Source organism: Chrysemys picta, chromosome 3 (assembly GCF_011386835.1).
Source record: "Chrysemys picta bellii isolate R12L10 chromosome 3, ASM1138683v2, whole genome shotgun sequence".
Taxonomy (NCBI): domain Eukaryota; kingdom Metazoa; phylum Chordata; order Testudines; family Emydidae; genus Chrysemys; species Chrysemys picta.
Window position 1 is genome coordinate 41,361,758 of NC_088793.1, and position 22,398 is coordinate 41,384,155.

Here is a 22,398-nt window from a genome sequence, read left to right on the forward strand (position 1 = left end):
TTTCACATCTATTTAGACTCTGAGAACAAAGGATAGAGAAGTAGGAGGACAGCAGCAGCAACATTGCCATGTGGAACAGTTCCTTCCTGAACTATTTCTGATCTTAAGGGCAAGGGAGAAATCCCCCAAGCGACTGTCCACTTGTAGGCAGGAAGTCACTCCATCCGCCTTAGCTACAATCAGAGGCTCTTCCTCCAGTAAAAGCTTCTATTGAACTGTTTGCTCTCCTAAGTGGGTTCTTTGAGTGATGTCCATTAGCTCCCTGGACTCCTTCAAGGAGCAGTAGGTGCTGTCTGGGGTTTTCTGCTATGTGTCCTGACTTTAAACCTATGACACATATTCCGTGCCGGGTTTTTTTCTTTTGTTGTCCCCTGGAAATAGTTGATCCCCTTGTTGTTTTCTGTCCCTTCTCCTCTGCAGAGGGGGAGGCCATTTTAGTTTAAGGGCCAAAGGGGATCCATCATGAACATGGAGACCAAACACACCCAGGTGGGGCAGCTGGTTGAGAATGAGCAGAATGGCAGAGTGCAGCCAGAGCCTTTCTGGGATCCAGGGGCGGCTCTAGCTTTTTTGCTGCCCCAAGTACGGCAGGCAAGCTGCCTTCGGTGGCATGCCTGCGGGAGGTTCCCGGTCCCGCGGATTCGGCGTAACTGCCGTCGAATTGCCGCCAAATACGCGGGACCGGTGGACCTCCCACAGGCAAGCCGCTGAAGGCTACCTGACTGCCACCCTCGCAGGGACCGGCAGGGCGCCCCCCCGCGGCTTGCCGCCCCAGGCATGCATTTGGAGCACTGGTGCCTGGAGCTGCCGCTGCTGGGAGCAGATGGCAGAAATGTGACCACATATCCACAGTCTCCAACTTTCCAAGCTTAGATCAGTAAGCTGTTCAGTATTCCCTGCACACCCTGTGGTGAAAACACACAGCCTAGCAAAACTTGCTGATGATACTTTCAGAAGCCTGATGAGAATACAGGACATTGTGTTTAGTTTCTCAGCAAACTTTGGGTAAGTCCCAGCTATGGGAGTACCTGCTCATTTAAGGGTCAGATTAGTATCCAGTACCTTTGGGACTGATTCCCTTCATAAATATTTGAGTAACTAGTGATGAGCACAACTAAAAAGGTAGAGGTCAGGGTCAAAACAGCATCCAGTGACTAACGTACTGTGAGAATGGCCTGTTTTATTGTATTTTAGCATTTCTGCTTCCTGTTCCGGCCTGTACAGAAGTCCACCACGTGCAGAAGTACTTGAAAAGGTAGTACCTCGCAATATCCATGAGGTGGAGAGCTGAGCAGGGCTGTGTGAGACTTGATGACTTGTGCATGCACCACAGAATCATAGAACTGGAAGGGACCTCGAGAGGTCATCTAGTCTAGTCCCCTGCACTAATGGCAGGATAAGTATTATCTAGATCATTCCTGACCGGTGTTTGTCTAAACTTCTTTTAAAAATCTCCAATGATGGAGATTCCACAACCTCCCTAGGCAATTTATTCTAGTGCTTAACCACCCTGACAGTTAGGAAGTTTTTCCTAATGTCCAACCTAAACCTCCCTTGCTGCAATTTAAGCCTGTTGCTTCTTGTCCTATCCTCAGATTAAGAAAAATAATTTTTCTTCCTCCTCCTTGTAACAACCTTTTACATACTTGAAAACTATAATGATGTCCCCTCTCAGTCTTCCCTTCTCTAGACTAAATAAACCCATTTTTTTCAATCTTCCCTCATTGGTCATGTTTTCTAGACCTTTAATCATTTTTTTTTGCTCTTCTCTGGACTCTCTCCAATTTGTCCACATCCTTCCTGAAATATGGTGCTCAGAACTGGACACAATACTCCAGCTGAGGCCTAATCAGAGTAGAGTGGAAAAATTATTTCTCGTGTCTTGCTTACAACAGTCCTGCTAATACATCCCAGAATGAAATTTGCTTTTTTTGCAACAGCATTATATTGTTGACTCATATTTAGCTTGTGGTCCATTATGACCTCCAAATCCCTTTCCACAGTACTCCTTCCTAGGCAGTCATTTCCGATTTTCCATGTTATTAACCAAATAATTTCAAAAGGCTGCTGTTAAGAAGCCAGATTCTGCTACCTTTCTTCAAACTGAGTAGCACCTTCCTCCACAAATGCCATTTAAATCAGGGGAGCTAACTGCCAAGTATGGTAATAGTGACCAAGAATGGGGTGGGGGGCAAAATATAACCCAAAATTATCATCCTACTGACTACAGGACCCTTCTTGACTGACTTTCCTCTGGTGTATCTTGTGATGTTGCACTCCCTATGTTTTATGGAAATATGCTTATGAGTGTGAATATGATGTAACAGGAATATGCTTTATTCAAAAGGTCTCTTGTAAGGTATCATAACAAAGGTTATAACCTACTGGATATATTCCTTGTATTTGTATGTGTCAGGGTTCCCACCCCACTCTGAACTCTGGGGTACAGATGTGGGGACCCGCATGAAAGACCCCCTAAGCTTATATTTCACCAGCTTAGGTTAAAAACTTCCCCAAGGCACAAATTTCTTTCCTTGTCTTTGGACGGTATTGCTGCCACCACCAAGTGATTTAAACAAACATTCAGGGAGGGGCCACTTGGCGCCCTGTCCCTCCCCAAAATATCCCCCCAAGCTCCTTCACCTCCTTCCCTGGGGGGGTTTGAGAATAATATACCAACTAATAGGTTAACAAAGTGAGCACAGACCAAATCCCTGGTTTTTAAGACACTGAAAATCAATCAGGTTCTTAAAAGAAGAATTTTATTTAAAAAAAGTAAAAGAATCACACCTGCAAAATCAGGATGGAAGATAACTTTACAGGGTAAATAAAAAGATTTAAAACACAGAGGATTCCCCTCTGACTCTGCTTCCCAGTTACAAAACAGAAATAAAATTACCTCTTAGCACAGGGAAAATTCACAAGCTAAAACAAAAGATAATCTAACGCATTTCCTTGCTATTACTTACAATTTCTATAATTTTAGATGTATCATTTCAGGATCTTGTTAGGAGCTGGGTTACCTGCTTGGTCTCTCTCTTTGTCCCGAGAGGGAACCAACAAAAAGAGCACCAAGAAACTACCCCCCACCCCCCGTAGATTTGAAAGTATCTTCTTTCCCCATTGGTCCTTCTGGTCAGGTGCCAACCTGGTTAATTGAACTGATTAACTCCTTACAGGTAAGTGATTCTGTACCTCTGGCCAGGAGGGATTTTATATTACTGCATACATAAAGGTTGTTACCCTTCCCTTTATATTTATGACAGTATGCATGCATCATTCTTGTATCTGAAGCTAGAAATATGAAGTATAACTCTGAGGTCCTATTGTAATTATGCAAAGTGTGGGCCATTAATGGTGGTTTAGAATCTTGATGGCTCTCATTGACCCAGACAATTGGTTGTAAATGGTTTATTTACCTGCAAATCTTCCTGTGTATGTGTGGGCCAACACAGGGAGAATGGAGGCTAGAGGTCTTACATTGACATGTGACCATGTCACATGATGCTGGAATCCATCTTAATTCTTGTACTTTTCCATTGATGAGGTGGGAGTGGGGAAAAGCACAGACAAAAGATTCTGGCCTTGTGCCAAAGCTATAAAATGGGGTGGAGCAGGACAAAAGGGGCAGCCAGTCATGAGAAAACCCCTGCTTACCACCTGAGATGGTAACAAAGCCTGTACCAGGGGAAAGGATTGGGCCTAGGCTAGGAAGGAATCTTGTCTGTGAAAGAACCTTTTTGGAACATCCTTGAGGGTGAAATATTACCTGTAATCAGTTTCTTAATGTATTAGGCTTAGACCGGCGTATTTTGTTTTATTTTGCTTTGTGACTTACTTTGTTCTGGCTGTTATTACTTGAAATCACTTAAATCCTACTTTTTATACTTAATAAAATCACTTTTGTTTATTAATAAACCTAGAGTAAGTGATTAATATCTGGGGGAGCAAATAGCTGTGCATATCTCTCTATCAGTGTTGTAGTGGGCAAACAATTTACGAATTTACCCTGCATAAGCTTTATACAGAGTAAAACGGATTTATTTGGGGTTTGAATCCCATTGCGAGCTGGGTGTCTGGGTGCTGGAGATAAGTAACCTGCTGAGCTGTTTTTAGTTAAAGTCTGCAGCTTTGGGGGCATGGTCCAGACCCTGTGTCTGTGTTGTAGCAGGTTTGCGTGTCTGACTCAACACAGAAGGGTTCTGGAGTCCCAAGCTGGCAGGGAAAACGGGCTCAGGGGTAATTTCAGCACATCAAGTGACAGTCCCAAGAGGATCTCTGTGACCGAACCCGTCACATATCTCATTGAGCACAAATCCCTGATTTTTGGTACTCCATGGCTATATATGTTGTAGTACATTGTGATAAATATAATGATTCTTCTCTGAATGCAGTGCAAATGGGGAGTATCTCTATTGAAGTCAGTGGTGCTCGTATAAAACCACTGTGAATGAGAGATGATCAGACCCACTCATTCAGAAAGAATAGGGGGATATTTAATCTCACATGATAAACTTACTCACATCATCAAAATGGGAACATTTACCTTCTGGCTTGAGTCTGCTCTTCAAAAGGTCTTGAAAAGGTGCACTCTTTGCTTTAATAGTTTGTATCAGAAGAACAACTAACAAATACCTCAGATTATGTCTAGAAGGGTTAATGATTTCACCTTTTCATATCTAATGTGCAAGTAGCCATCTCCTGAAGAGCCCAATTCTGTTAGGTGCTGAGTATCTCCTGGGAGGTGCTGAGTGCCTTCAGTCATTCCATTATACTGTCTTCTTATTTGTATGAAATCCTCACATTGAATTTAATATGTTCAAGCAGAAGCACAATTCAGTGGAATGTTTTTTAAAGCACCATCCATATAGAGAAACATTCTGTGAGAGTAAGTGAGTTTTCTGGTTCACAGAGTGCAGTTCAACTCCACTCTGATTTGCAGGCTGCACAAAACACACCATGCAGAAATGTAATAGGAATGTGGAAGATTTCAGCATGAGCAATAAGCTGCACTAAACTCAAAACTTGAAGAGTTGGCATCAGATCTGGGTATTATGACCACCTGCAGATAAATCATTCCAACCCTTTGTCGTTTCATGGCTGAACTTTGTCCCTCATTTTGCTCTCTCCTGGTCATTACTTTTCCCCATTGCTGGAGCTTTCCATAATAAAATCAAGCATACATGTCCCTTTCCTTGACAATGCTAATAAATTGCCTGACTGCTTCATTCAAATCACAGCTGGCATATAATCACTTCACTCTGATTTCTCAAAAAACTTCAGTCTGTCTCATCCAATCCTGCTGTGACCTCTACAGCCAATTGAATAATTCATTGTAAATTACAACTTACATATTACTTATCTGATGTAATATTAATTATTAATTATTTGCCTGATTCATGGAGAAGCTCCACGCGCTGACCCCGCTTCAAGTGCTGGCTCTGCAGCTCCCATTGGCTGCACAGAGCCTCCTGGCCGCACCTCCGCGTAGGGACCGGACATGCTGGGCACTTCTGGGAGCAGCGTGGAGCCAGGGTAGGCAGGCTCCCTATTGCGCCGCTGACCAGGAGCCACCTGAGGTAAGTGCCACCTGACCGGAGCCCGCACCCCGAAACCCCTGCCCCAGGTCGGAACCCCTTCCCACACCCTAACTCCCTCCAAGAGCCTGCACCCCAACCTCCTCCAGCCCTGAGCCCCCTCCTGCACCCAAACTCCCGCCCGGAACCTGCACCCCAAACCCCCTCCCACACCCCAAGCCCCTACCCCAGCCCTGAGCCCACACCCACACTTCAAACCCCTTGGCCCCAGCCTGGAGCTCCCTCCTATGCCCCAAACTCCTCATCCCCAGCCCCACCCCAGAGTCTGCACCCCCAGCCAGAGCCCTCACCCCCTCCCACATCCCAATCCCCTGCCCCAGCCCAGAGCCCCCTCCCGCACCCTGAACCCCTTGGCCCCAGCCTGGAGCTCCCTCCTACGCCCCAAACTCCTCATCTCCAGCCTCACCCCAGAGCCCACACCCCCAGCCTTAGAGAAGGGAAGGGTCTCGGGGAGGGGCAGGGGTGGGCCACAGGTGTTTAGTTTTGTGCAATTAGAAAGTTGGCAACCCTAACTGGAGTATTGTGTCCAGTTCTGGGTGCCACATTTCAGGAAAGATGTAGACAAACTGGAGAAAGTCCAGAGAAGAGCAACAAAAATGATTAAAGGTCTAGAAAACGTGACCCATGAGGGAAGATTAAAGAAACCCAATTTTTTCAGTCTGGAGAAGAGAAAACTAAGAGGGACATGATAATAGTTTTCAAGTTCATAAAAGGTTGTTACAAAGAGGAAGGAGAAAAATTATTCTCCTTAACCTCTGATGATAGGACAAGAAGCAATTGGTTTAAATTGCAGCAAGGGTGGTTTAGGTTGGACATTAGGAAAAACTTCCTAATTGTCAGGGTGGTTAAACACTGGAATAAATTGCCGAGGGAGGTTGTGGAATCTCCATCACTGGAGATGTTTAAGAGCAGGTTAGACAAACACCTGTCAGAAATAGTCTAGATAATAGTGTGACAGGGTTGGGCCAGATGGCTACAGGAGAGTGATCGAAGGCAGATATATTAGCCTCAGATTAAGCAGGTCCCTTTTCCTGGGTAAGGTAACAGTGGCGGTTCCAGAACAATCAGAAACTTGCTGGAACCAGTTAAGGCAGGTAGGCTAATTAGAACACCTGGAGCCAATTAAGAAGCTGCTAGAATCCATTAAGACAGGCAGGCTAATCAGGGCTGCTGGTTTTAAAAAGGACCTCACTTCAGTCAGTGAGGGGCATGCATGGAGCTGAGAGTGAGAGGCGTGCTGCTGGAGGACTGAGGAGTACAAACGCTATCTGGCATTAGAAGGAATGTCCTATGGTGAGGATAAAGAAAGTGTTGGGAGGAGGCCATGGGGAAGTAGCCCAGGGAGTTGTAGCTGTCACACAGGTGTTACACTAAACACTGTAGATGGCTGTGATCCACTGGGCCCTGGGCAGGAACCTGGAGTAGAGGGTGGACCCGGGTTTCCCCCATTCCCCCAACTCCCTGTTGGATACAGGAGGAATTGACCTGACTGTGGGACCCACCAGAGGGGAAGGTCCTTGGCCTGTCCCCCGATCCACTAGGTGGATCAGCAGAGACTGCAGGGATTGTTCTCCTTCCTTGTCCCCATACTGGCCAGTGATGAGGTTAGCTGAGTGAATGGCAGGTTTGAGCCATTAGCAAAAGTGGCCAAACTGAGGGTTGCCATGAATCTCTGAGGTGAGCAAATCCGGCAATAAGCGCAGGACCCACCAAGGAAGAGGAGGAACTTTGTCACAATACTTAGTCCTTCTATGAATGCAGAGGACTAGACTAGAAGACCTCTCGAGGTCCCTTCCAGAATCCAGTCCTATGATTCTATGTACTCTCTGTTAGCACGTGCTTACGTGCTTTACCAAATCTGGGTTTAAATTAACATTTGAGGGTGCTTCCAGTTTATCAGTTAATAACAGTGGACCAAATGCTCAGCTAATATAAATAATCATACAGTAGTTCCACTGAAGCAAAAGAAACTATGCTGATCTACATTGCCTGGGGATCTGACTCCATTTCCAGCATCATTAAACTCAGAGGCTGTAAAAGCGACCTAATGGTTGGACAATAACTGAAGTGCTAACTGAAAGTGCAAACCTTTCACAGCCCACCTAGTAAGGTCCAGTTTGTACAAGGACATAATCTAGTGGAATTTCTCCTCCATTTATGGTGCCACATTCCACCCAAAGAAATCAATGAGAGTTGTCAGGGACTTATCTCAGGACAGAATTTAGTCTCTAGTACACAGAGAAATGTCAGAATGTTCCTGTGAGACACCATTTTCCTCCAACAGGGCAGCATCTGACCCAGAATGCATGAAAATATTTGAAAAACCTTAACATTAGACACAAAATATTTCAAGCTTTTTAGCTCTTCTTCAAAGCTGTGGAAGAGGGACCAATGAGGAAAAAAAATCTAATTATACATTTTTTCACTTCTACGTCATTCTGTGTGGGTTTTTATCAGTCATTGTGCCAGGACAAAATGTATCTTCATATATCCATGTACAAACGTGCTTGATCTTGCCAAGGGGAGCATAAATATTCTGTCACTTAAAAATGAAAACAGGCAGTTAATAAAACACTTGATCAGTGAAGGAAATTTATCTGACAGTTGATATGTTACCTTCTATTTAGCTTCAAGCAAAAATCAAACACCCCTTTGAACTTCATAGTGCCTTCCTGAAGCGGGCACCTCCCCTTCTGAATTTGACTTTTCATAGTGCACCTGGAAACAGAAGTATTCACCCAGACCTTTTCCAAGTACTTGCCTAGAACCTGATCCTTGAGTCCTTTCACAAGCAAAACTACCTTTGACCTCAGTAGAAGTTTCCTCTGAAAACAATAACAGCAACAACAAGGAGTGCAGGATTTGGACCTAGGCCCTGATCCAAACACCACCAAAGTCAATGGGAGTCTTTCCATTTATGTAATAGGCTTTAGGTTAGGTCCTACTCCCTTCTGCTGCCGTCTCAGGACTTTCTGTTACCTTGCAGCTTGTCTGGGCCTGGCATAACAAGAAAAAAATGGTATGGTGTAAAACTTGGAGAGAAAGTGGGTAACCTGTGGTGTTCTAGTTTTCACTACATGTCTTTACTTGGATTATAGTCCCCTAATCATAGAAATATAGGCCTGGAAAGGACCTCGAGAGGCCATCACGTCCAGACCTCTGCGCTGAGGCAGGACTAAGTAAACCTAGACCATCCATGACAGGTATTTTTTCAATCTGTTCTTAAAAATCTCCAATGATCAGGATTCCATAACCTTTCTTGGAAGCCTATTCCAGAACTTAACTACCCTTATAGTTAGAAAGTTTTCCCTAACATTTAACCTAAATCTCTCTTGCTATAGATTAAGCCCATTACTTCTTGTCCTACCTTCAGTGGACCGGGAGAACAACTGATCACCATCTTCTTTATAACAACCCTTAACATATTTGAAGACTGTTATCAGGTCCTTCCTCAGTCTTCTTTTCTAAAGACTAAACTAGGCCTGACTAGTGCTGACTAGAGTGGGACAATAATCATCCATGTCTTAAATATGACACTCTTGTTAATACACCTCAGAATGATATTAGCCTTTTCACGACTGCATCTTGTTGTTGACTCATATTCAATTTGTGATCGACTATAACCCCCAGACCCTTTCCAGCAGTACTACCACGTAGCCAGCTATTCCCCATTTTGTAATTGTGCATTTGATTTTTCTTTCCTAAATGTAGTACTTTGACTTTATCTTTAATTTCACCTTGTTGATTTCAGAGGAATTCTCTAATTTGTCAAGGTTGTTCTGAATTCTAATCCTGTCCTCCAAAGTGCTTGCAACTGCACACAGCTTGGTGACATCTGCAAATTTTATAAGCATACTCTTCACTCCAATACCCATGTCATTAATGAAAATATTGAATAGTACCAGACCCAGAACTGACTCCTGTAGGGCCCTACTAGATACACCCTCCTAGCTGGACAATGAACATTTAATAACTACTCTTTGAGTATAGTCTTTCAACCTGCTGTGCACCCGCTTTGTATTAATTTCATCTAGACCAGTGTTTCTCAACCTTTTTGATACCGGGGACTGGCTTGCTGCCTTCCTAAACTCTATCAGGAAGATCTCAGGAGCTGTTGCTGGTCCATGGACTAGTCATTGAGAAACACTGATCTAGACCACATTTCCCTAATGGCACTTTGTGGCTGTGGCTGTGATGTATAGCACCCTGATCTAAGCATCCCCATTTATCTACAGTCACCTGAAGGACACTGATTTAGGTGCCCAAACCTAAACACCTAACTTTGAAACCTTTGTTCCTCACCATCCTCATCTGTACACCTCACATTGGTGTTGGGAGGCCTACTGATCAAATTCTGCTCATTTTATTCCCATGTGTAAGCTCCATTTCCTTTACTGAGGATATTTATCTGAGAAAGGCAAGTAGGATTTGGCTCTAAGTAGTTGTTTTTTGTAACTTGTCTTGAAATCTTTGGATGGAATATACAGAAATGCAGGATATTTTATTATTATTATTATTGCCATGAGTGGGTCTAACCATTTAAAAAGTTTCCACAGTGAGACAGGAAAAGGTGCTTCTGGCTCAAATGGAGGGTTTTGATCTCATATTACTTTTGTAAGGCAGCAATATTTAACAGCTAAACCACAAAATGTTTCCTGGTAAAGAACAGCTGGTAGAAAAGAAGCAGATTGCATGCTCTCTGGTGCAAGCAGTAGGAGGTGAGATGAATAATTCTGAGTTCCTTCATTTCACTGAGCTCTATTTTTCATTTTACTTGCTTAGCAAAGAGCAGCTTAGCAAAGAGCCGTAAAGCTGCTTAAAGCGTGAGGAATCTGTAATGTCTGAGGTGCCCTCCCTTCCAAATGTTTGCTGTAATGATATCCTGTTTGTCACTGGGATAGTGCTAGGGTGACCAGAAGGCAAGTGTGAAAAATTGGCTGGGGCGGCTCCAGACACCAGCACAGCAAGCGCGTGTCTGGGGCGGCAAGCCACAGGGGGCGGCCTGCCGGTTGCTCTGAGGGCAGCTGACAGGCAGTCTTCAGCGGCATGCCTACAGGAGGTCCGCCGGTCCCGCGGCTTCGGCGGCAATTCAGCGGCAGGTACGGTGAAGGCGCGGGACCGGTAGATCACCCGCAGAAACGCCGCCAAATCCATGTGACCAGCAGACTGCCCGCAGGCGTGCCGCTGAAGGCCGCCTGACTGCCATGCTTGGGGCGGCAAAAAACAAAGAGCCGTCCCTGAAAATCGGGACGGGTTGGGGGGTAATAGGCACCTATATAAAACAAAGCCCCAAATATCAGGACTGTCCCTATAATATTGGGACAGCTATTCACCCTAGATATATATAAAGTCAGACTACAATATTATGGGCTTTTCTCTGCTTTCTGTATTGATGAACTTGAGATAAAAGGCAAGTTCCAACACATAAGTGAAATCCTGAATAAAGCACTCTAATGAATGTAGGTAGATTCTATCCTGCCCTGGAGTGCCAGCCGGCCGGCAGAGAGGAATGGGTGAGCTCGCTATAGCTCCTTGCTTCTGAAGGCTGGTCTACACTGCCGGGGGGGGCGGGGGAATTGATCTAAGATACACAACTTCAGCTACGTCAATAGCTGTATCTTAGATCGATTTAACTTGGGTCCTCACGGTGTGGGATCGACGGCCGCGGCTCCCCCGTCGACTCCGCTACCGCCGGGGAGCGCGTTTGGGGATCGATATATTGTGTCTTAACGAGCGCGATATATCGATCCCCGATAAATCGATCGCTACCCGCCAATACGGCGGGTAGTCTGGACCTATCCTGAGAGTGTAGTGTTACAAACTGCTCCCCACCGACCTCAGCCCTGATCCCACTTACAGCTGCTGCCAGGCACTCTAAATTGTGCCACTGACACAGAGTCTTTTAGAGCAGAGTTTCTCAGCCTTTGGATACCAGGGACTAGCTTGCTGCCTTCCAAAACTGTGTGAGGGTGATCTCAGGAACCAGCGCCAGTCTTTGAGAAACATTGTTTTAGAAAATAAAGTAATAAGAATGGCCATACTGGGTCAGACCAAAGGCCCATCTAGCCCAGTATCCTGACTTCCGATGGTGGTCAATGCCAGGTGTCCCAGCGGGAATGAACAGAACAGGTAATCATCAAGTAATCCATCCCCTGTCACCCATTCCCAGCTTCTGGCAAACGGAGGCTAGGGACACCATCCCTGCCCATCCTGGATAATAGCCATTGGTTCACCTATCCTCCATTAACTTATCTAGTTCTTTTTTGAACCCTATTATAGTATTGACTTTCACAACATCCTCTGGCAAGGAGTTCCACAGGTTGATTGTGCGTTGTGTGAAAAAATACTTCCTTTTGTTTGTTTCAAACCTGCTGCCTATTAAATTCATTTGTTGACCCCTAGTTCTTGTGTTATGAGAAGGAGTAAATAACACTTCCTTATTTACTTTCTCCACACCAGTCATGATTTTATAGACCTCTATCATATACCCCCTCAGTCGTCTCTTTTCCAAACTGAAAAGTCCCAGTCTTATTAATTGCTCCTCATATGGAAGCTGGTCCATACCCCTAATTATTTTTGTTGTCCTTTTCTGAACCTTTTCCAATTCCAATATATCTTTTTTGAGATGGGTCAACCACATCTGCATGCAGTATTCAAGATGTGGGCGTACCATGGATTTATATAGATGCAATATAATATTTTCTGTCTTGTTATCTATCCCTTTCTTAATGATTCTCAACATTCTGTTCGAGGATTGGCGTAGTCTATCTCACCTACTTGCCAGCCAGCTATACCTGGGAGAGCAGAGCCCAGAGGTCCAGATCTACCACAGTTATGCCCAGCAGAGGGTTCCCCTATGCCAGGAGACTTCTCTTTTGGGAATGTGCAACCAGATTAGTTCTTTCATACTACCTAAGTGGCACAACAGAGCTGTAACTCATTTAAGAATTTGGCCCATTTTATTAAAAACAAACCAAATCTTGCTAGTGCAAGTATTTTACATATGCTACTTAGAAGTATGTTTGCCATACCCCCTCCTTCTGTTGTTTGTTTGTTTGTTTTGTTGTCATAGTTCAAATTTTATTGATTATCATTGAATGTGTCTAGCTCTATCTGTTGAACTACGGAAAAAGTAAATGGCAAGCTACAACATTGTGTTTAAAAAATGACTACACTTTTGCTGTTTAATATATATCTGATTAATCTATCTTTGGGATATAATAGTGCATCTGGAATCAACAGTGTTGGAACATGACTGCATGGGCACAACAAGAGAGACAAGGTGTGGGAGGTAATAGCTTTTATTGGCCAACTTCTATTGGTGAGACAGACAAGCTTTTGAGCTACACCGAGCTTTTCTTCAGGTGTATGTGGCTCAAAAGCTTTTTCTCTCTGATAAACAGAAGTTGGTCCAATAAAAGGTATCACCTCACCCACCTTGTCTCTGTAAAATCCTGGGACTGACACAGCTACCACTACACTGCCTGGGCACAACAACTTTCTTCTGGTAGATTTACAAGGTATCAAAGGATCTGTTCATGTTTGTGTGCTGTGTGGGACCAACAAATGGGAAAATTGTATGTGGTCATGTAAGCTTTGACTGCTGACGTGAGCACGCACTCATTTTATGTATTTATGTTTTCTCTGTTGCTGTCTTATATGAATAAACCTTTCCACTTTCTTAATCTTATAAAATAATTGAAAAAAAAAACCAAACAAATATCCAGGTGAGATACAATGAGATCATTTATCATTTTACCCAGTCCATAAATTGAACTGGTTTGTAAATAGACCTTGAATTTCCACCACAATAGAAAGCCAAAGTGTGAAACAACAAACCCTCCCCCTCCCTCCACCTACAGCCTTTGTTACAGGGCCTGCAGGCAGGCCACTTTATGCTTTGATCTTATCAAGCTAAGCAGGTTTGGGTCAGGTCAGCCCTTGTATGTCAGATGTTGACAGAACGGCTATCCATGTGTGCTTCAGGAAGTGCTGTGAGTAATTCAGTAAATTGTGGTCTGGTGAAAAATACACTTGGTTTTAGGAACAACAACTGATCTAAAGATAATGTAGAGGTCAAAGCATATTGTACTGTACTTTTAAAATGTACTGTGCTTTGGAAACAGGGTTAAAAGAAGAACTGAAGCACAGTGATCACTCCTGGCCTCAGCATCTATGAAAGATATATTTTCTTTTTTTCTTACTTTTTTATTAATTTTCTGAGGCTCAATATTTTAATTCATATAAATAATACAATTAAACAAATTTATTAGACTCATACCAGGAATTCCAGTGATATAAAATATTGTGCTTCAAGCCAATGTTATCTATGGTACAATTTTCAAGAGCAGTTAACTTTAGGAGACATATTGGAGGAGTTATGCAGCCAGTAATAAAACACCATTAGATTTTTTAAAATGACAGGTGATAATTTTCTTATACCCACAGAATTGTCAACCCCAAATGTTCAAAAATCATGAGTCAGGCTCCCCAAAAATCACGAGATTGGCTTTAAAATCATGAGATTATGTAAAAGTAATAGATTTGGTGTTCTTTTATTTGCCTTCTGCTTTGGGGGCCTTTAGGATGCACCAGGGGTCACATTTTGAAGCTTTCTCCAGAGCCACGGGGGCTAGAAACTTCATTTTTCTTTAAGAATGAAGGCTGAAATCATCACATATCCACTTGACTCCAGGAACTGGGGCTTTTAGGAAAACAATAATTATCATGAGACTCATGACAAAAATCATGAGAGTTGGCAACACTGCATCCAACATGAGGTAACTTTTTTTTTGGACCTCATTATGACAGATACAGATGAATTAATCACTGGACTGGAAGTCTGTGGGGATGAGTGATCATGACCTGATAACATTAAATATGGGCAAACAGAGAACAGTCCCAACTCTCAGTTTCCTGGACCATGACCCTCCTCCTAACCCCCCGCTGCTATAACTCTGTAGCTACAATACTGATTTTTGTATTCTCACTGTAGCACCTTTAAATTGCTATGCATTTTTCCTTTGTGCTGAGTTCAGCAGCCATTATGATATCAGCATGTAAAAGAGGAGACTCACTCACTATACTCTCTCATTGAGACTTTATGTTTTGTTCTTCCTTCATGTAAAATAAAGAAGGCTGCCTTAGACATCGGAAGTACAGTCTTTTATCTTTGTATGGAAACATAAGACCCTTCCAGGGCATTGTGTCAGTGACTGGGAAGTGGGCGTGAAGTCAGTGATTAGAGCAGAAGTCAGCCTTTGTGGTTAGTACAGGAGAAGGTCATCAGGAATCAGAGCCCAGGATCAGGGTCAGAGTCAGAAGTCAGGGATTAGCGCCCAGGGTCAGGACCAGGTTAGTAGGAGTGAGCCAAGGCAGAAGCAGGCCTAGGAATAAGCAAGCACAGGAGTGATCACAGCAGTGGGCAAATACTTTGAGCAGCCACTGAACTAGTGCTGCTACTGGGCTTAAGAGCCAGTCTCCTGACTCTTCCAACCAATCAGGCCATGCAGTCACTCAGGCAGCCTACTATAGGCCAGCTGCGCTCATTAGGTTGCCCAAAGACTGGCTCTGCTGCAAGCCCTGCTTCCTGATGCATTGCGATAGAAGGGTGTAGTCCAGGCGTAGTCAATTATTTTTTGTCAAGGTACAAATTTCTTGGTCAAAGTATAGTCAAGGTCCAGATGCCAGAGAAACATTTTTCACATCACAATAACAATAATTATAATAATAAGTAAATAAAAAGTTTTTGTGGTCTGTTCAAAAGCATCTGGCGGTCCGAATTTGGCCTGTGGTCCACCTATTGATTACCCCGGTGTAGTCTGACTGCAACACAACAAATAGGCACTCATAGTAATTGTAAATAGCGGTGCTGTTTGATATTAAACAAAGCCTTGGAAATTGCTATTACTGTTAAAATGGGAGCTCCCAGAAGAGATGTGGTCTGCTGTCATTTACTAAATCCCCACTTTCCATTCCGCTCAGCGATGGGAGCACTAAGACAGATTTCCTGATTAGCCCTCCTGTGACGGTAATGACTCTCATTTCCCTACCCACGCAAATACCATCACAAGATTTTTCAAATGAGTAACTTAGAAAATGGGCAATATTACAGCAGCTTCTGGCAGCAGCTCCCAGATAAGGGTACGTTGACGTCTGCAATATTACTCAGCGCCGGTGTTTCATATCTCAACCATTAAAATTAGCCCTAGGTTGAAATTTAAACAGGTTTTCAGGGTAGCAGAGACCTTTTCCACCCCACAGCTGAAATCAGTCCAACCATTTCTATATAGACTTAAACCAATAAAAGGGTCATTTCAACTTAGATTGTAAGTATCTGGGGACAGGGATATGAGCTTTTAGTTACCTGTACGGGTCCAAGCTCTTTTAAACAATACATAATTTTGTTTGGATTAATATACAGTAGTCCCTAAGAGTTACAGACACCTCAGGAATGGAGGTTGTCCATAACTCTGAAATGTCCATAACTCTGAACAAAGTGCATCTGAAGAAGTGAGGTTTTTACCCACGAAAGCTTATGCCCAAATAAATCTGTTAGTCTTTAAGGTGCCACCAGACTCCTTGTTGTTTTTGTAGATACAGACTAACACGGCTACCCTCTGATTCTGAACAAAGCACAGTTTGGGCTCCAGCAGCTGACACGTCAGGCCAGGCTCCACCAGTAGCTGAGCTCCCTCCTCAGTGCCAGCAGCTTCCTTGCCGGCAACCTCTTTCCCTGGGTCCGGCTGAGTTTGTAAGCTTGTCCCCCTCCCGGCGCGCGCGCGTGCGTGTATGTGTGAGAGAGAGAGAGAAAGAAAACAGCGCATCTCTCTCCTGGCCGAGGGGCGGCGGAGTAGTGAAACCGGCACAGACCCCAGTGCCGCTCCTGCTCTGCTGGCTCCGGCTGCCTTGGGTTGGCAGCATCAGCATCTTCACCTCCTAGCTGTAAATGACTGCCCTGCATGTCGGGGTGGGGACAAGGCGTCCAGATGTGCCTATCTTTAAGATGCAATACAGGCACAGTACTGTGTTTGCTTTTTTTGATCTCTGCTGCTGCCTGATTGCTTATTTCCGGTTTCACATGGTGTCCGGTTGACCAGTCAGTCCATAACTCTGGTGTTCATATCATTGAGGTTCTACTATAATTATTATGGTAGCACCTAGAAGTCCCAGTCAAGGACCAGTGTGCTAGGTATCATACAAGCACAGAACTAAATGATGGCCCCTGCCCAAAAAGCATCTGTGCTTCACTAAACTAAAGAGAGGCTTCATTTATTGATGACAAATGTCAGATTACGCCATGTAATAGGCCAAAGTGGTCGTGCAATTTTAAATATCTAACCACAGCTGCTTACCCTGGGAAATTGAAAACCCTGAGATTTTCTCTCAGCTGATGCCTTTACCACTCTCCCCACCATCTTACTCAGGACTCTTTCTGCCATTTGAAAAAGGATTCACATCAAACGTATCTTAATTTTCCTAATTAAAAATAAAAATGCCCAAATAAATGTGGAAGACAGAGCTCATAAAGTGTTCTTCTAGGACCTATGTGCTCCTTGGACAGGATCTCTTTCTCCTCTGTTCTATTCAATAACACTTTTTACAGTTAAAGACTGTTGCCTGCAAATGTTGCCAACTAGAACGTCAGTGGCACTTGTTGAAAGTGCTGTGGTTTTGTAAAAAAATCCCCTATACACCCGAGGTTAGGAATGTACATTGCAAATCTGGCCAGTGTAAAATCTGCTGCAGTTTAAAAGGTACTTGTTATGGCAGCACTAGATTAATGGGAATTCAGAAGCAAGGGGGAAATGTTTGTGTGATCATTTGCATGTCAGAAACCAGAAAGTTCTTCCATGAATAGCTATTTCATAATAGCGCTGGTGGCTTTGTTCCAAGAACAAATAGAAAGTTTTAGAGTGTACTTGTGGAGGTATTGAGGGCTTTTTCCTCTCTATGATTTGTACCCACATTTGTGGAAGGCTATACTCCACTTTTAGCCACCATCACTTAATTCTGTCTAGATCTCAGTTCAAACATCAAGTCCACCTTTATCACTTTTTTACTGTTGGGTATAAATATTTCACACTCCCATAGCTCTGTCTACCCAGGGATTTCAAAGTGTTTTACAGACTGCCTCTCAATACCCTTGTGAGGTAAAGTATTATTGCCATCATTTTAGAAATGAGGAAATTCTTATGTGATTTGCACAAGGTCACACTGGAAGTCTGTGACAGTAGGAAGTTGAACCCAGAACTGACTGCCAGGCCAGTACATATGCAACATCAGGTTTTAACATTCTGGTTTCATCTTCCCTTAGCCTGGCTAGATTTGGCATGAATTTCTGGAACAAAGAGCCAGGTTTATCAGAGGGAATAAGGGAATTATTTAGCCTTACTCCCCATATTATTATTTTTTTTGGTTAATGCACCAATCAAAACCCTCTGAAAGGAATAGCAATTATTTCATTTCAATAGAAATGTAATTCATTATCATTCCAGTTCCTAATTTTTTCCCCAATATTGGGGTTTTGCAAGAGTTTCTCTGGCAAATTACTGGAGAATAGGGTAAGATGGCCAGTTTGGATCATAAAATAATAACTGTCAAGTATCAGGGGGTAGCTGTATTAGTCTGTATCTACAAAAACAACAAGGAGTCTGGTGGCACCTTAGAGACTAACAGATTTATTTGGACATAAGCTTTCGTGGGTAAAAACCTCACTTCTTCACATGCATGACTCTATGCATCTGAAGAAGTGAGGTTTTTACCCACGAAAGCTTATGCCCAAATAAATCTGTTAGTCTTTTAAGGTGCCACCAGACTCCTTGTTGTTAAAATAACTGTGTTCCTGTCCTGATACTTTCCCCTTTCTTAGAATAAAATTCAAATTGGGGCACACCCCGCAAGTATTGAAATGCCATGAGATAATCTGTGCTCAGTATTTCTCACCAGATGTCCTCTCTCTGCTTCTCCCCTCTGACTCCTTTAACTTATAGCCCATGCTTAGGGCTTGATAGCACTTGGTGCTTGACTCAAGGTGCCTTGTGTGGAAAGTGAAAGGAATGCAGGTGCACCACTCCCAATATGCAGTCCAGTATTTTAAAGGCACTGTCCAGCAGTTGGATTTTTTTTTTGAAACACTGCACTATATCTTCAAGGTCATTAGCTATTTTTGGTCCTTCTTCCTTCCGATGGCCAACAAATTACAATTCAGCTGAGGAAGGAGGACTTTTTATGAAATTAGAAGCCATTTTCCAAATTAGAGACCATTAGGCTGCCAGTGTTTTTTCAGGGCTACAGTAATAACTCGGGGAGGTGTCAGAGAGATCCAAATGCATTTATCATTTTAAGTATTTTGTCATTGTGAACACTAGTAAATATAGTGTACAAGAAGCCTCCCCTACTCATGTACTTGAGCAAGGGCCAGTCAGAATCACAGTACAGGGAATGCTGCCTGCACAAGCTCTGGGGGCAGTAACAGCCCTTCCCTCTTTGTACTGGTAAATGGAATGTGCCTGGTACATTGTAAAGAGCAGTACCTCAGAGTACCAGGGGGATTGGGATGCTGAGAGAAGCAGAATCCCACCCCAAGCACACACTGTGGTGCTGTAAACTCCCCACCCCACTCACAACCCCAGCCCCTTGTCTTTACACCACCTGAGGCGTTTAACAAATGTTTTAATATAATGCTTGGTTTAATAGCATCATTTCAATTACCACAGAGGGAGATGACGACTTTAATGAATCCTGGAAATATGGATAAACCTGTTAAAAATGGAATTATTCTCCTGGCTTGACAGTCTCTGTATTTTAAGGGCAAATGATTTAACCATTTACTGAGAAGTCTGAACCTGTTAAACCATGTGAAAATGCACCAAATAAGATACTTAAACACTTATCACATAACGGTGGTCAATATTTCAATTTGACCTGAAGTTCAGTGCCTAAATCCGTATTTGGGCACCTAAATACTTATTCTAGGTACAGTACTTAAATATGGATTAAGGTTCCTTGAAGTGGGTTTAGGTATCTAATTTTAGGCAGTCATAGTTCAAAATTGGGCCATCTATTCATACTGTTGCACCTCTAGCAAGTGCTAGCAGATGCTGGGGTCCTACAAATCAGCTTCCCAGTGGAGGAGGAATCAGTGACAGAACCTGGGTATAAAACATGGAATATTTTTTACAGTTACACCCTCCATGGAAAAAGCAACAGAGGGTCCTGTGGCACCTTTAAGACTAACAGAAGTATTGGGAGCATAAGCTTTCGTGGGTAAGAACCTCACTTCTTCAGATGTTCTTACCCACGAAAGCTTATGTTCCCAATACTTCTGTTAGTCTTAAAGGTGCCACAGGACCCTCTGTTGCTTTTTACAGATTCAGACTAACACGGCTCTGATACTTGACACCCTCCATGGAACAAAAGTGGTCAAACAGAGGTGGTCAAAATTCCTTCGGTAATTTCAGTTCCCTAGGAGTAACTATGCCTTAAGAATTGACTCTAATCAGACACCACGGCAGAGAGCAAACTCTCCTGCTGCTCAGACAGCTCCCTCTAGAATTTTGCATTAACAAAGCTAACACCACCACACAGCATGACTTCCCAAGCCTGAATATTTGCTCGCATGCTAAGAAAAAGAAATTGGAAAACCATGTGTGAAACCTGCCTTAATAATATATATTGAATGTGCCGATGTGTAAACAGCCATCTTTAGGACCAGACTAAGAGGGTCCCCATTAAATGGGTGCAAAGAGAGTGGACAAGACAGGGCCAGGAGGCTGAAAAGATCCCCTGCACAAAGACATAGATGCAGACCCTGAGTTCAGGGAGCAGGTGGACTGCTCCACCAGCATGTCTGCAGTTCCTCTGTGCACTGGCCCACTCAAGGAGAGATTGTACATGATCCCTACCAGATCAGCTGCGTAGGGCAATGCCACAGCTTGGCTCCTGAATGGGCACCTGTTAGAAAAAGGCATGGTACCAGGCCTCCTTGAAGAACAACTATATTGTACAAAGCCTGTGAAACAAATTCTGCTCTTAGAGTTTGATCCGATGCCCACTGAAGCCAGTGGAAGGACTCCCACTGACTTCAGCAGGAGCTAGATCAGGCCCTTAGGGTTGGTCTTCACTATGGGGAGATCAATGCTGCTGCAATCAGTGCAGCAGGGATTGATTTAGCAGGTCTAGTGAAGGCCCACTAAATTGACGGCAGAGCGCTCTCCAGTTGACCCAGGTACTCCAGCTCTCCAAGAAGAGTAAGGGAAGTCGACTGGAGAGTGTCTCCTGTTGATGCAGCGCAGTGAAGACACCAGGGTAAGTCGACCTAAACTACGTCGACTCCACCTATGTTATTCACATAGCTGAAGTAACATAACTTAGGTCGATTTACCCCCGTAGTGAAGACAAGCCCTTAATTACAGCAGTGTTACATTTGAAGCAATTCCATTAACTACACTGGAATTATTTCAGATCTACACTAGTGTAACTCAGAGCTTAGTTTGGTCCAGTATCACCATGAAGTTGTATTAATAAATACAGTATTTGGGACACATGCTATTTTATTTTCAGTTATCAAATATTTATTTGAAAAAAATTGAAGTGAGAGTTGTTCTAATTTTAGTACTGTGCTCTTAGAAGAGGTATGCTATAGATTAATATATGATAACGTTATTAGCGGCAGGCGTTGTCTGACCTGATGGATGGACTGAGACCTGGCTGCTATTCCTGTCTCAGCCACTGGCTTGCTGGGTGATCTTGGGCAACACATTTCATCTCCCTCTGCATCTGTTTCCCTATCTGTAAAGTGGGGTTAATGATACTGACCTCCTTTGTAAAGCACGTTAAGAGCTACTGATGAAAACAGCGAGGTGGTATTATCCTGAGTTAGTATAAATCGATGTAGCTCAATCAAGGTCAAGGGAGCTATGCTGATTAACACCAGCTGAAGGCATGGCCTAAATAATAAGCAGCTAAGAAATAAATCTTGTATATTTTTAAAGTCCTATGCTATTACTTCTTTTGTGTGTGTCAGCATTTTGAGAAATGTCACTTTCTCTCACCAGCTAAACATTTAATACAGCACACAGCATTTTCTTTGCGTAGGACCACCTCAGTTTTGTAGTTTAAATTGTAAATATTTCACATGAAAATAATCAAGGTCTGGGAATGCTCTTTTATCAATCATAGGACTGGAAGGGACCTCGAGAAGTCATCTAGTCAAGTCCCCTGCACTCATGGCAGCACTAAGTATTATCTAGACCATCCCTGACAGGAGTTTGTCTAACCTGCTCTTAAACATCTCCAATGATGGAGATTCCACAACCTCCCTAGGCAATTTATTCCAGTGCTTAACCACCCTGACAGTTAGGAAGTTTTTCCTAATGTCCAACCTAAATCTCCCTTGCTGCAATTTAAGCTCTTTGCTTCTTGTCCTATCCTCAGAGGTTAAGAAGAACCATTTTCTCCCTCCTCCTTGTAATAACCTTTTATTTACATGAAAACTGTTATCATATCCCCTCTGTCTTCTCTTTTCCAGACTAAACAAACCCAATTTTTTCAATCTTCCCTCATAGGCCATATTTCCTAGACCTTTAATCATTTTTGTTGCTCTTCTCTGGATTTTCTCCAATTTGTCCACATCTTTCCTGAAATGTGGTGCCCAGAACTGGATACAATACTCCAGATGTGGCCTAATCAGCACGGTGGGGTAGAGCAGAAGAATTACTTCTCGTGTCTTGTTTACAATACTCCTGCTAACCATCCCCAAATGAGGCTTGCTTTTTTTGAAACAGTGTTACACTGTTGA